We start from the raw sequence: 12,226 nt of genomic DNA, 5'->3' as shown, positions 1-12,226 counted from the left end.
TTGGGTTTATTGTAGCAATAAGTCTTTCCTACTATTGTGTGTGAAATTCCCCCACCTACTAGATTGTAAGCTCTTCGGGGCAGGGTGTGGTTTCAGAAGTTTGAAGTCAACAGGACACATAGACATTCAGGAAGTTCTCCCAAACTTTAAATGCCTAGAAATAAAATGAATGTACTTGTGTGACTCACATCAATATGTTTCCTTTGAAATGTAATATCTACAAATTTGCTGTGCACAATTATTGCAAGCTAGCCTTGATCCGGTAACACAGTCCTGATACCCACCCAACCCTCTTTTTGTTTCATAACTCAAGACTTTAACACCTAGATCTGGGAAAGGTGAGGACAGTGTAAGGGTGTAATGTACAATAGGAAAATCTCTTGCTATGTAATATTTGTAGCCTAATACAAGGGTGACATTTACAGACAAAAGTTTGCTAGAAAATTGCATCTGTGCTAAAGTCATAAAGCCCACTTTAGATTCCAAAACTCTCTTCACATGTGGGGTAGGTGGGTGGCCTGTGCTGTGTAACATCCTTTCTCTCTGCTCAGTGTATCACCAATTGTATCCTAACCTTCACTTCAGATCTGAACTGGGGGCTTCTAGAGAAACCTCCTAGCAATCGCAATTTAATACATCAGCTAAATGCATCTGAAAGTTTAATTAATACCTTGGTCTGGAGTATTCCTTCAACAAATAATGAAGAGAATCCTGCAACTGGCAGTGTTGCAGAATCTTTGTGATCAGTTAACAATCTTTTCTTTTCTCTGCAGACAAAAGAAAGCAGCAATTGATTATTATAAGGGCGCTACAAACCTTTGCAATGCAAAGACAGATTTCTTCTACCGGAAGTCTTTGATGCATGTGTGTAACTAAACCTATATATTACATCACGATAGCTATGGGGCCCAGAAGCATAGGTGATCCGGAGCTTTAGGCTGGATACACACGTGCAATCGTTGTTGGAAAGGATCTTTCACAATCCTTTGTGAAAGACTGCACGATGCATGAACAAGTGCTGTACATGCAGCTCCGTTCTGCTCTATGGAGAGGCAAAAAAGAAAACAACAGGGTGGCACCCCACTGTACTTTCTTCTGTTCACTTTAATGGCGATCGTTCCTCGTCAGTGGATCCACTAGGAGGATGGTTGTTCAGATGACGGACGACGAGCGCTGTACACATGCAGGATTCTCGTCCGATATCCGCCCTTTTGGGAAGCTGAGAATATTCTGAAGTGTGTATGTAGCCTAATATATACCCACTAAATTAATACAGTTAGCAATATTTGGATAAAACGAATTTGTATGTAGAGTTTAGGATCTCAATATGATTGCAATAAAACTCATTGCTTTGTCTATCGCTGGAGCAGTGGTCCCATTCTATTGAGTTTTTCTAGCTCAGATAAGACTTGTTTGGCTTTAACCAACCAGCCCCTTGGTCTATACCAATTCCTTGGTATCAGTTTAAACGTAAGCATGTTAGCAAATTTTTGGCATAGAAATACAATCATTATGTATGAATATTTGCATGGGAGGCTTGAGCATCATAGAGTAGCTGGATCTGGGTCATGCTTTTACTGTCTTATCAAAGCTTTTAGTTGTACTTTAGGAAAATGTATGCTATCATGATATTCTTGATCAAGGCTCTGATTTAAGATGTAGCTGGTGAGCCTAATTATATAAATATTGCCCCATCTGAGAGTAAATTTAGGACACACAGACCATGGCAAATTAAGGAGCAAGAAATATCACATAGCCCAGCATCTTTTCAACCTCTTCTTTTCCTTTGTGGATAGATAAAAGAGATGAGAGAGTTGGGGGGAGATGATTTGATCCAACGGCTCATAAGGACTAGTGTCCCAGACTCAGATTTTGGCTAAGACATTATCTACATGGAGATTGCCTGTTCTCCCCATGTTTGCATGAATTTCCACCCCCATCCCAAAAACAAACAGGCAGATAACAGGGTTTTCCACAAAAAAATGGTTGTAGAATATGAGATTGTGAGCTCCACCATGATTGTGGATGAAAAGTGCTGCATAAGATGTTGCCTCTTCATAAATACAAAATTATAAAAATAGTATAATGATAGACAGTCCTTTAAAATGAGGGATAATTAGAAGAAATAAAACGTTAGTGCAGAATGTGTAACTCTGGCCTTTAAGTAAGTACATATAGGTATACAGATCTCTGCACCAGAATGACGGGGAATCTGAGGAAAATTGGGGCAGAGGGATTTCGGTTCCAAATGTCAATATACCTCCCAACATGATTCATTTTGGGTATAGCCACAACAGATGTGCTTTAGGCCTCTCAGGGTCCGGATAGCATTGGAAACATTGGTTTGGGTATTTATATATCAGTTTAGGTGCATGAAAGCCACCAAGCCAAGGAATGTTAGGCTGGTGTAATGGTTGTAAATCTGTTCATTTGGAGCACTGCATCTTGTTTATCAGACACAGGGTGGTCCAGAGCAACTAATGCACTCGGCAATCCAAACACAGCAGTTGAGATGCCGGCTGCCTAGGTTACCTCAGAAAGACATCTGACATTTGACACAGAATGGGAAGCCGAGGAATGTCAGGAATTCTGTGACTCAACAGTAAGATTTATTATAGCCGATCTGCCCCGTAGAGAACACTTAATACAACATTGTTAGCTGGATGTGGTACATTTCTCCAGAGATTAAAAGCTTAAATTTGTTGTCAAACCATATTGAGAGGTTACAAGAGCCATTTTGCACTGGAATGAATTAGAGCGGATTGGCAGGAGAAGGCAATTCTCTTTTAAGCAAATCTGTGCCGCCATAATGGTAACAAACTAACAACAGAACTCTTAAATGGGAGGAGGTGCCAGGTGCCTGGTGGTACCTGTACTTGGAAGTAAACCATCCCCTAAGTTTCCAGAAATCCTTTATTACACAAAGAATTGTGGGATGGTAGAGCAGCCTATGTCAGAGCTTTGGGTGGACATATCTCTATTTACTACAGAGCTGCGTAATATGCGCTGTATGAACACTGTTCAATATGAATAATAATAATATTACTAATACTCAATGTTTGATAAAAGCTTTGATATATTTATCAGTTGTTTATAAACGTTTTTCATTTTGCTGCATTCATTATAATAAATTCTGGGTATTCCATGGGGAGGTGAATGATTTTAAAGCTTAGCTGTAAACTACATTGGCTTTCAAGCTTTGAAACACATTCATATCTATTTTAAGAAGCCCGGCTGTCAAGACTTTATAGTCAAATGTGGAGATGCAATCCACCTCCTCTGAGAGCAGAAATATTCTTACTCCATTCATTTGGAAGGTAGGTCCTGCTGATTTGTGTCCTAGGTGTGGTTGCATCCTTGCACAATGGTCCAAGATGGTGTGTCCTCCCTACATTATATCCAGAGGGAAAACCCAGGAGATGGGGAATGGTATTGGCACACACATCATGGAGCAGGGCAGGTTTATTGGACAATAATGTGCAAATTATTCCGGCGGGACCTATTTTCAAGGTCCTCAATCTTATCTGATAAAGCTGCAGCCCTTGCCTCTAGGGTTGAAAATAATTGCAGTAGTTGAAGTCATATAATAATAATATTATTATTGTCCTCCACTGTAGAGATTCTGTGTTTAGCTGCATAGATGCGCTAAGATTGCTCACTGATATTTTTACAGAGGAACTGGATATCTCTACTCACCGCTGGAGTGTAAGCTTCAGAAGCCCTGCCACAGTATCCTCTATTATTATTATTATTATTATTAATAATAATAAAAAACAGGATTTATATAGCACCAACATATTACGCAGTGCTGTACATTAATTAGGGGTTGCAAATGACAGACGAATACAGACAGTGACACAGGAGGGGAGGACCCTGCCCCGAAGAGCTTACAATCTAGGAGGTGGGGGAAGTAACACACAATAGGAGGGGAGATATGTAGTGGTGGGATGTAGTGACGGTTTCAAAAGACAGAAGAAGATGGATAGGCAAGTGTGAAAAAATGGGTTTTCAGTGCTCTTTTTAATGAGCAGAAAGTAGGAGCAAGACGAATAGGACGAGGACGACCATTCCAGAGAGTTGGGGCAGCTCTAGAGAAGTCTTGTATCTATAGGTGTGATGAGGTTATGAGTGAGGAAGTCAGCAGTAGGTCATTGGAGGAGCAGAGAGAGCGGTAAGGGGATTATTTTTTCCACCAGGTCAGAAATGTAAGTGGGACAATAACTGTGGAGGGATTTGAAGGCAAAGCACAGGAGCTTGAATTTGATTTTAAGGTGAAATGGAAGCCCTCTATCTTCGCAGGCCCTGAAACAGCAAGAGTCCTGTTTGTGTCTCACTGTGGAGAAGAGGGAGCATGGAAGCCAGTATAGCCACCATCTTGGATGGAGGTGCACGGGTCTTCCCCTTCTTACCCATGGGAGTCGGCAAATAAGGAGCAGAACAGGGCTTCACAAAATGGTCCCTCCAGGACCCGGGATGTGGGCGCAGGTGGAAGAGGTGATCTGTTGTTTGACGTAACGGCTTTATATATAGATTATACCCAGAGGTGAGCAGAAGCCTCAGAGCTGTGCTGGGCCAGAAACTAAACTGCTGAGCAATGTCAATGGGAATGGGCAGGAAGACAGTGGGACAGATTATTTTTCTTATTATTAAGCAGTATTTATATAGCACCAACATATTACGCAGCGCTGTACATTAAAAGGGGGTTGCAAATGACAGATGCAAACAATGACACAGGAGGAGGAGAGAACCATGCCCAGAAGAGCACATGTTGCAAGTAATAATCGGGACAGGTTTTCCTTCCACCACAGACAGTCCATGGCACCCATTCTCAACCAGGGTTCTGTGAAACCTCAGGGTTTCTGCAGAGATTGGTAGGGGTTCCTCAGAACCTGGGTGATTGACCTCTAATTTGATAATGTCTGCAAATTCTGGGGTCAATACTACTTGGTCAGTGTGCATTCTTTTTCTGGTCACCAAATTAAGAAGTTTTGCCCACGGACTTCCAGTTCAATTAACCTTAGGATTCCTTATTGGAAAAAAATTTGAGAAAGGCTGCTCCATGGTGTAGCTGTATTGTTATTCCATTGTCAGCTGGAAAGCATTTCAAAATGGTTAAATTACCCTACAATATTGCACTCTTTTACATTACAGGATTATATAGTACACTGCGCTGCACATCTGATTGCTGGAATGGTAAGACCCACCTTGGAACCAATCCACCAAGTCTCATTGGAGTCCCCTTCCACGCAGACCTGAAAGTGCTCCTTTAACTCTGAAGACTTCACGAAAATGAAATATTCCTTCTTAATTCCATTTTTGTTGGAACCTCTATGTCATGACAGATGGTTTTCTTCTCCACTGGCTGACAAATTTATCTGCTAAGGTCATTATCACACGTCTTTTCCATGAGGTCCTGCAGGCAGCTACAAAAGCCATTACCTTCTAAACAGACTTGTGATGTGAAAAGATTTGCCAGGTTTCATTCCGGACTGCAAGAATAAGACTGTATCACCTCATCACTCTGGAAAGCCAACGTGTACATTATGGAGAAAAGGGGAACTGTTAGATGCTATATTGAAGAAAAAAAATCAGCCAATATTAATTTATGAAAATGAAATAATTGGCAAAACTATAGCTATGAGTGGTATAGTAATCTTCACAACAAATGAGTTCCAAAAAGTAGTTTACAGATTTAATTTTGCTCATCTTTAAGGCAATAAATATGACCATAGACATAAATTGAATCAAAATTGTAGAATAATCTTGCCTGTTTTCTTTTTGATTTCCTGGTACCAGGACTGTCTGCCAATGACTCCCCCTCCTCCACTGCCTAAAGCAGGAGCACATGTGCAATTAGAGTGCTTCTGTTTGGGGCAGACACTGACCTTAGGCATATACAACCCAACCATTCTCTAATGTTTATTGTATTTTCCTGTCCCTAAGTTGAAATGAAGTGTTCGGCAAACTTGCATGATTAAATTCCTGATGAACAGGGCTAGTTTTTTTTTTTCAGAAAAGGTATATTTTATTAATAAAAAGACATCCTTAAGCTCGAGTCATTGAGGGGAACTTTTGATACTTTGATACTGCTCAAAAAAAGCTTACAATCAAAAGAGCTGCATGTAGCATTTCACCCATTGGGAATAAGTATGGGCAGTAGTGAGTTATTTAGTACCATCCACTGCATTGCATTTGGGCCAGGGTGCCAACCAAAGGGAGCTGCCTGGGAACCCGTGTTCCCACCTTCCATCTGAACTGGGTCTCAGACACTTGTGAAAACAGCCAAGAACTGCAAAGGCATGAAGATATATATCATTAATGTAGTCTAAGGTCAATTTTTTGGGGGAAGCCAACTAACATTACTGCATGTTTTTGGGATGTGGGAGAAAACCCAGAGGAAACTCACACAAACACGGGGAGAGCCTGCAAATTCCATGCAGATAGTGTCCTGGCCGAGGTTCGAACCTGGGACCCAGCTCTGCAAAGGTTTCCCATAATAATCTGTTTTCTCCAGTCTTCTTAATAAATGATGCCCATTGTCAGAGGGAGAAAAAGGGATTTTGTGATAGATAATAAATACCTGGAAGTGTTACACCAACATAAAACATCAGCTATAAAAGAACCTGAAATAAGCACAGATCTTGCTGAATGCTCAAATGACTTAAACCTGCACTGACTGGCAAAAAAAGAAATTGAAAGAGAGCTAATTAAGGAAGCATTTACACAAATGTTGAAAATGACTTTATTAGGTCCATTTTCCATGCAATCAGAATGGGACGTTTCCCGTAATTTGTCCCTTTTCTGGGGTAAAGGAAATGATAATCCTTTCATCTTTATGCTTTGTCATCTGTCTTTTATCACTACCCAATAGATGGGATCTCTGAAGGAGTTTAAGGAAGCCATGTGCAGAAGAAGAAGGGGGGTGAAGGAAAACAGCCACAGAAATGATAGACGAGAAAAGATTTCATTTAATCTGCCCCGAGGACACAGAGCTCAACAAACGTTCCAAAATGCAAACAGGTGTAGCTGGCGAAATGCTTTCCGCTATTAAATACTATTAGTGCTCTTCCCCAGACCTAGACATCCTCATTTAGGTTGTATTAACTTTCATTTACTTTGGTGCAAGAAACAATGTGTTCCCGACACAGTCATGTGTCCAGATCCTGTTCTTTATTTGGACTAGATCCAACGTTGGATTTCTAATTTGTGAAGATTTCAATCTCAATTTAGCCCAATCCCATAATGTTAAAACATTTTGCACGTTTTTATTTATCATAACTCACCTCAAGATGTTTACATTTGTTTTTTTTTTTTAAACTGAATTTTTATTTATAAACTGAATTTTTAACATTTTCACATACAAAGACAATCAGGCTCATACAGCAAAACATCTTGTAAACACAGCATACAGGGTGATAGGTACATCCGATAATGGTACAAAAACTCTGGTGTAAGTAACAGTAAAAAAACAGTAGCCGTACTGTACCGGCCTATCAAACCCCATAGACTATAAAAATACGGAAACAACAGATAAATAAACAACAAATACATTTGGTTTTGCATGTTGGTGGGCAACTTCAGACACGAAGCTTCAACTCTGCCTTTACTGTTTACCAGCAGAAAATATAACTGATCATTGTGTTACTTCTTACAAACTACAACTGGTATAGATGACATAACTTTCTTAAATGCATGCCCTGAGGATGACATCACATGGATGAATACGCCGCACAGGTTAATGGTTAACTTATACACCTATCTCATCTTTTACACTGTCTCGTCAGATGGGCATTTTAGGGAGCTTCGGTGGCACCATGAGGAGGGTTATCATACCAGAGAAGGTGAGATTTTGCAACTAATTGGCCTACTATGGCGATGTATTTGTTGTGCTCCTCTCAGGCAAGAATCTGACATGTGTACAGTGGTTGCCTGACATTGTTTATGGATCCATGAATGACAATTAGGAATGGCCCCTATGCAAGTCAAGGGAGGAGAGTACAGCAGGGCGCAGCTTACTCATTCTTCCCCTCTCCATAGAATGGAACCAGAGATGTGTGTACAGTGCACGTTCATTCATCTGTCATTGTAAACTGTCATGAAAGATCATTTCCAGCTACCAAAATTTTTCATGTGTATGCAGCCTATATGCCAGTGTTCTTGGCATAATTATGTAATAAATGAATGTATTGGAGTAATGCACACTAACTCTGTGTAATGCACTGGGGTACAATAAATTAGAAGCAGTATGTACCAACAGATCTACACTGCAACACATCAAAACATTGTCTTTCATTGTACATTGTTCTCACACTGGCCTACAATGATGGTCTATTGTCATGTGTTGGCAATCCATTCTTGATGAATAGGCTCCCATAGAGCAGTCCATGGTAATGTGCCAAAAACTGCATGCCAGTGTACATGCACCAAGGGAACAACACAGTATAAAGATGGCCTGAACATTTATTGTAAGAGACGCATAGGTAATGATCACCAGGTAGGTAGGTAGAAGTAATGGAAAGGTGTAAGGGGTCTTATCCATAACCAATCTAATGCCTGCTTCTATACTCCAACTGCAAAAGCGATACAACAGCAGCATTCTAACTGGATGATAGTGGCAATGTCTGCATCTTAAGCTGCGTACACACTTGCAATCATTATCGTTGGAAACAAACGACTGACGACCGATCATCCAATAATCCTTAACAAAAAAAGTGCACAACGATGCCTACGAATGAGGATTGTCGCTGGAAACGAACGACCATCCTGGCGACTGTTCGGATCTCAGCTTTAGGCTAATATTAGAATTCATTCACACAGCAGGAGCCCAGCTCAGTCCAGAACTTTGGGTTGTTGGTGTTATGAGAGATGACTCTGATGGGTGTAGATGAGTGAAGAGTGAATCAGGTCCAGGAAGGCTGCAGAATATCCTGTATTGCTTTACAGACACAAGATGAATTAAACTCTCTGTCCCTGAATGGAAAAGACTATTTGGCTGCAGATATCTCCACCAGCTGTTGTTATGGCTAGAAGTCTTATCATGAGTCCATTACCAGGAAAGCCAAGGCTGCTTATTTCAATTTACCCTAATAAAAACTTTAGCCCTAAACCTAACAATAATCCCAACACCGGCCCTAAATTAGTGATTATTTAAAAATTCCTGCCATGAGGACCTATCTATGTCCTGCAGAAAGAGATTCTGAAACAGTTTTACTGGAATTCTTTGGTTTCCATAATCTCATGTCTAGAACGTGCGTATCGGCATTCCATGAGCAAAACATGGGATGAAAAAACATCAGATTTTAAAACCCAAAGGGGCAAAAAATGGATTTCAGTTTTTTTAGAAGCTTCAGCTTTTTTTTAGACAGATTTCTAGAAAAGTTTATATTTTCTTTATGTAACCAATATAGCATTAGGCCATGGGGCAGCACGGTGGTTCAGTGGTTTGAATCCCAGCCAGGACACTATCTGCATGGAGTTTGCAGGTTATCTCCATGTTTACATGTGTTTCCTCCCAGATTGTAAAAACTTGAAGTTATATTACTTGGCTTCCTCCCAGAATTGACCTTGGATGGTTTAAATGACATATGACTATGGTTGGGACATTAGATTGTAAGGTCCCTTGAGGGACAGCTATTGATATGACTATTGACTTTGTACAGTGCTGCGTAATATGTCTGCGCTATATAAAAACTGTGTAGTAATAATAATGGTGATTTTAGTCATGGTGGCACAGCACCAGCAGCAGAATCATCCAAGACCTATAAGTCTTATATTTTCCTCTAGAAAGGAAGTGATTCTATTAACAGGTAGGTAGTTGGTTGTTAGGTATCCTGTCACTGGCCAGCTTGTGTCTCATGGCCCCATGATATGTAGAAAAGTGAAATCAGATCAAAGCAAAGCCTTAAAAAGCTAACCATAGCCTAAAATTTTATTATAGAGTGGGAGAGAATTTAAAATTTCCTTCTTGTTCCTGTGACACCCATACAATAAATAAGAAATGCGGTCATCTCTGGGACAAGAAGGCAAAGACAGCAATATTATTGTTCTAATATGACTGTGTTCCATCGCATGAGTGGTGATCTTCCCAACAAAGCCACCGGTAGAACTGGCCAGTGGAGTGGAATCCATCATGTCTGCAAATGTAGGGTGATGATTGGTCATATCCAGATGCAATTCATTCTCACTGTCCGGGACGTATGCGGCATGACTACAGGAAAGGCAGGGGCATCTAAATGGAAGGGCCAAGGAAATGCCCACCAAGGTTGAAGAGGAGCTATTACACAGGACAGAAGAAAGAGAGACCAATACGCTTCAATAATACCCATTATATACTACACATTACTTCACTGGGGGCTATTGCTGGCTGGAGTGTCAATGATGGGCCAGGGGGAATATCTCTGAGCTGCAGGGTTTATTGGTGGACCTTATACTTCCTAGGAGTAATGGTAAGGAATATCATTAATAACCTGATTGTTTAGCCATGCCCATGCTGTACCTTTACCCTCTTTTATAATTCTGGCCTTTTATGCCTTGGCACACAAAGCTCATTGCTAGATCCAATTTTGATTATGTTGTGGCACACACTTCCAATGTACTACTGATTGCTGCATCAATGCAGCTAGACCTGTTATCTTTTGAGGAACAATTGGCTGTTCTGCAAGAATAAAAATATATTGATATATAGGGCTGGAGAGCCATTGGGTTGTTGCAAAGGCAGCACAAATATTACGTATGCCTCTGCTTTGGATAGCAACCCAGTGAGGAAAGAATTAGAACAAGGAAGTTCTGGTCCTCTTTGGGATTCAAAAGAAAACATGCCAGGTTTCTGATTACCACAATAATTCAGAATGTGAATGTTCTGAAAGCAGATTACAGTTTTCCTTCTATGCTAACCATGTCCTTCCCTCAAGCCACTATTTTGACATAACCGCACAATAATCATACGGCATATGCTGAATAAACTTTTGTACTTCTACGACCTCTGTGCAACTTCAGCAGTTTCTCTGTCCGGTTACGACCCTCGCCCCCTCCTCCTCCAACCTCTATCTGCTCTCTACCTATAAGATCAGCTCCTAATAGGTAACAGATACCAACTGCAGTTGTTGATGTTATCATCAGTGGTCTAATGTTTCAAAGTGGAAAGAGTCATGCAAATTACGGGACCATTTCCACCCTTGTCAGCCTTTTATTGCTCTTTAATTGTTAGCAGAAGAGTGTGAGAGGTGATGCCACATTTTTAGGGCCTTGCTGACAGGCCCAATCTGAGGTTAGAACTGGACTGGCACACATCTGATGTTTATAAACTGAAGTTTACGAGAGGAGACTTACGAAAGCCTCATAATAACACTCTAGACATTGCCTTTTATCTAAACCTTCAGGAACCTTCCATAATTGCACATTTTCTACAGCCGGATTGTTATTTTCCTCCATTTTCGAAGAGGTCCCGGCAGGAAAATTGTAGTCATCCTTTTGCCATAATTGCAGGTTTTAGTTAAAGTGTGCTTCGTTCATATAAATGTCATCATTGGCTCTTTAAGAAAAATATCACTTTAGTACACATTAACCTTCACATTATAGGCCATCCACAATGACTAATGTTAGAAAGTAAAAATCGCGGAACGCCAAATTGCGAGCATTTTGCAAAGGAAAGCAGATTTATTTTTTCCTGCGTACAATAAATCATGCAGATTGCCACAGTAATAAAAAAATTGCTTCTCTAATTCAAGTTTAAAAAAGGGTCTGGTATTATTTTAAAGGGAAGGTTTTAGTGAAATGCAAGATAAAAATGCTCACAAATAGAAAGCTGGAGCTTACAAATACCTGTGCTTTATACCCCAGAATATAATGCCTGGTACTCGAGCATTGACCCCCCAAGATGGGGGATGGCTCTAATTTTAGATAGTGCCCCTGATTCATCAATAAAATCCGCGCTCGCTGGAAGCGCGAAAGTATGCGCGGCCATCGAGTGGACATCCGGACTCGAGTGTGCGCGTACACTCGCCTCACTGCCAGCCGGATTCCTGCCTTCACAATAAAAAGCAATAGGGAGCGCAAATCTGCCAATTAAGGCGATTAGATTTCAGCTGCGCGATTAAGGAGGATCTGTTGAGCTCAATGGTGAGATCATAGCAATTAATTAGCGTGCACCTGCTCTCTGTTCTGTGCTTATTTACAGTCCTTTACAGGTCAATTAGAATCTTTAATGCTTCATTAGATTTCAGCTGCG

This window comes from Pyxicephalus adspersus, chromosome 3 (genome assembly GCF_032062135.1).
Source record: "Pyxicephalus adspersus chromosome 3, UCB_Pads_2.0, whole genome shotgun sequence".
In the NCBI taxonomy this organism is placed as follows: Eukaryota; Metazoa; Chordata; class Amphibia; order Anura; family Pyxicephalidae; genus Pyxicephalus; species Pyxicephalus adspersus.
The sequence above is the reverse complement of the archived record's forward strand: the minus strand, read 5'-3'. Positions refer to the sequence as shown.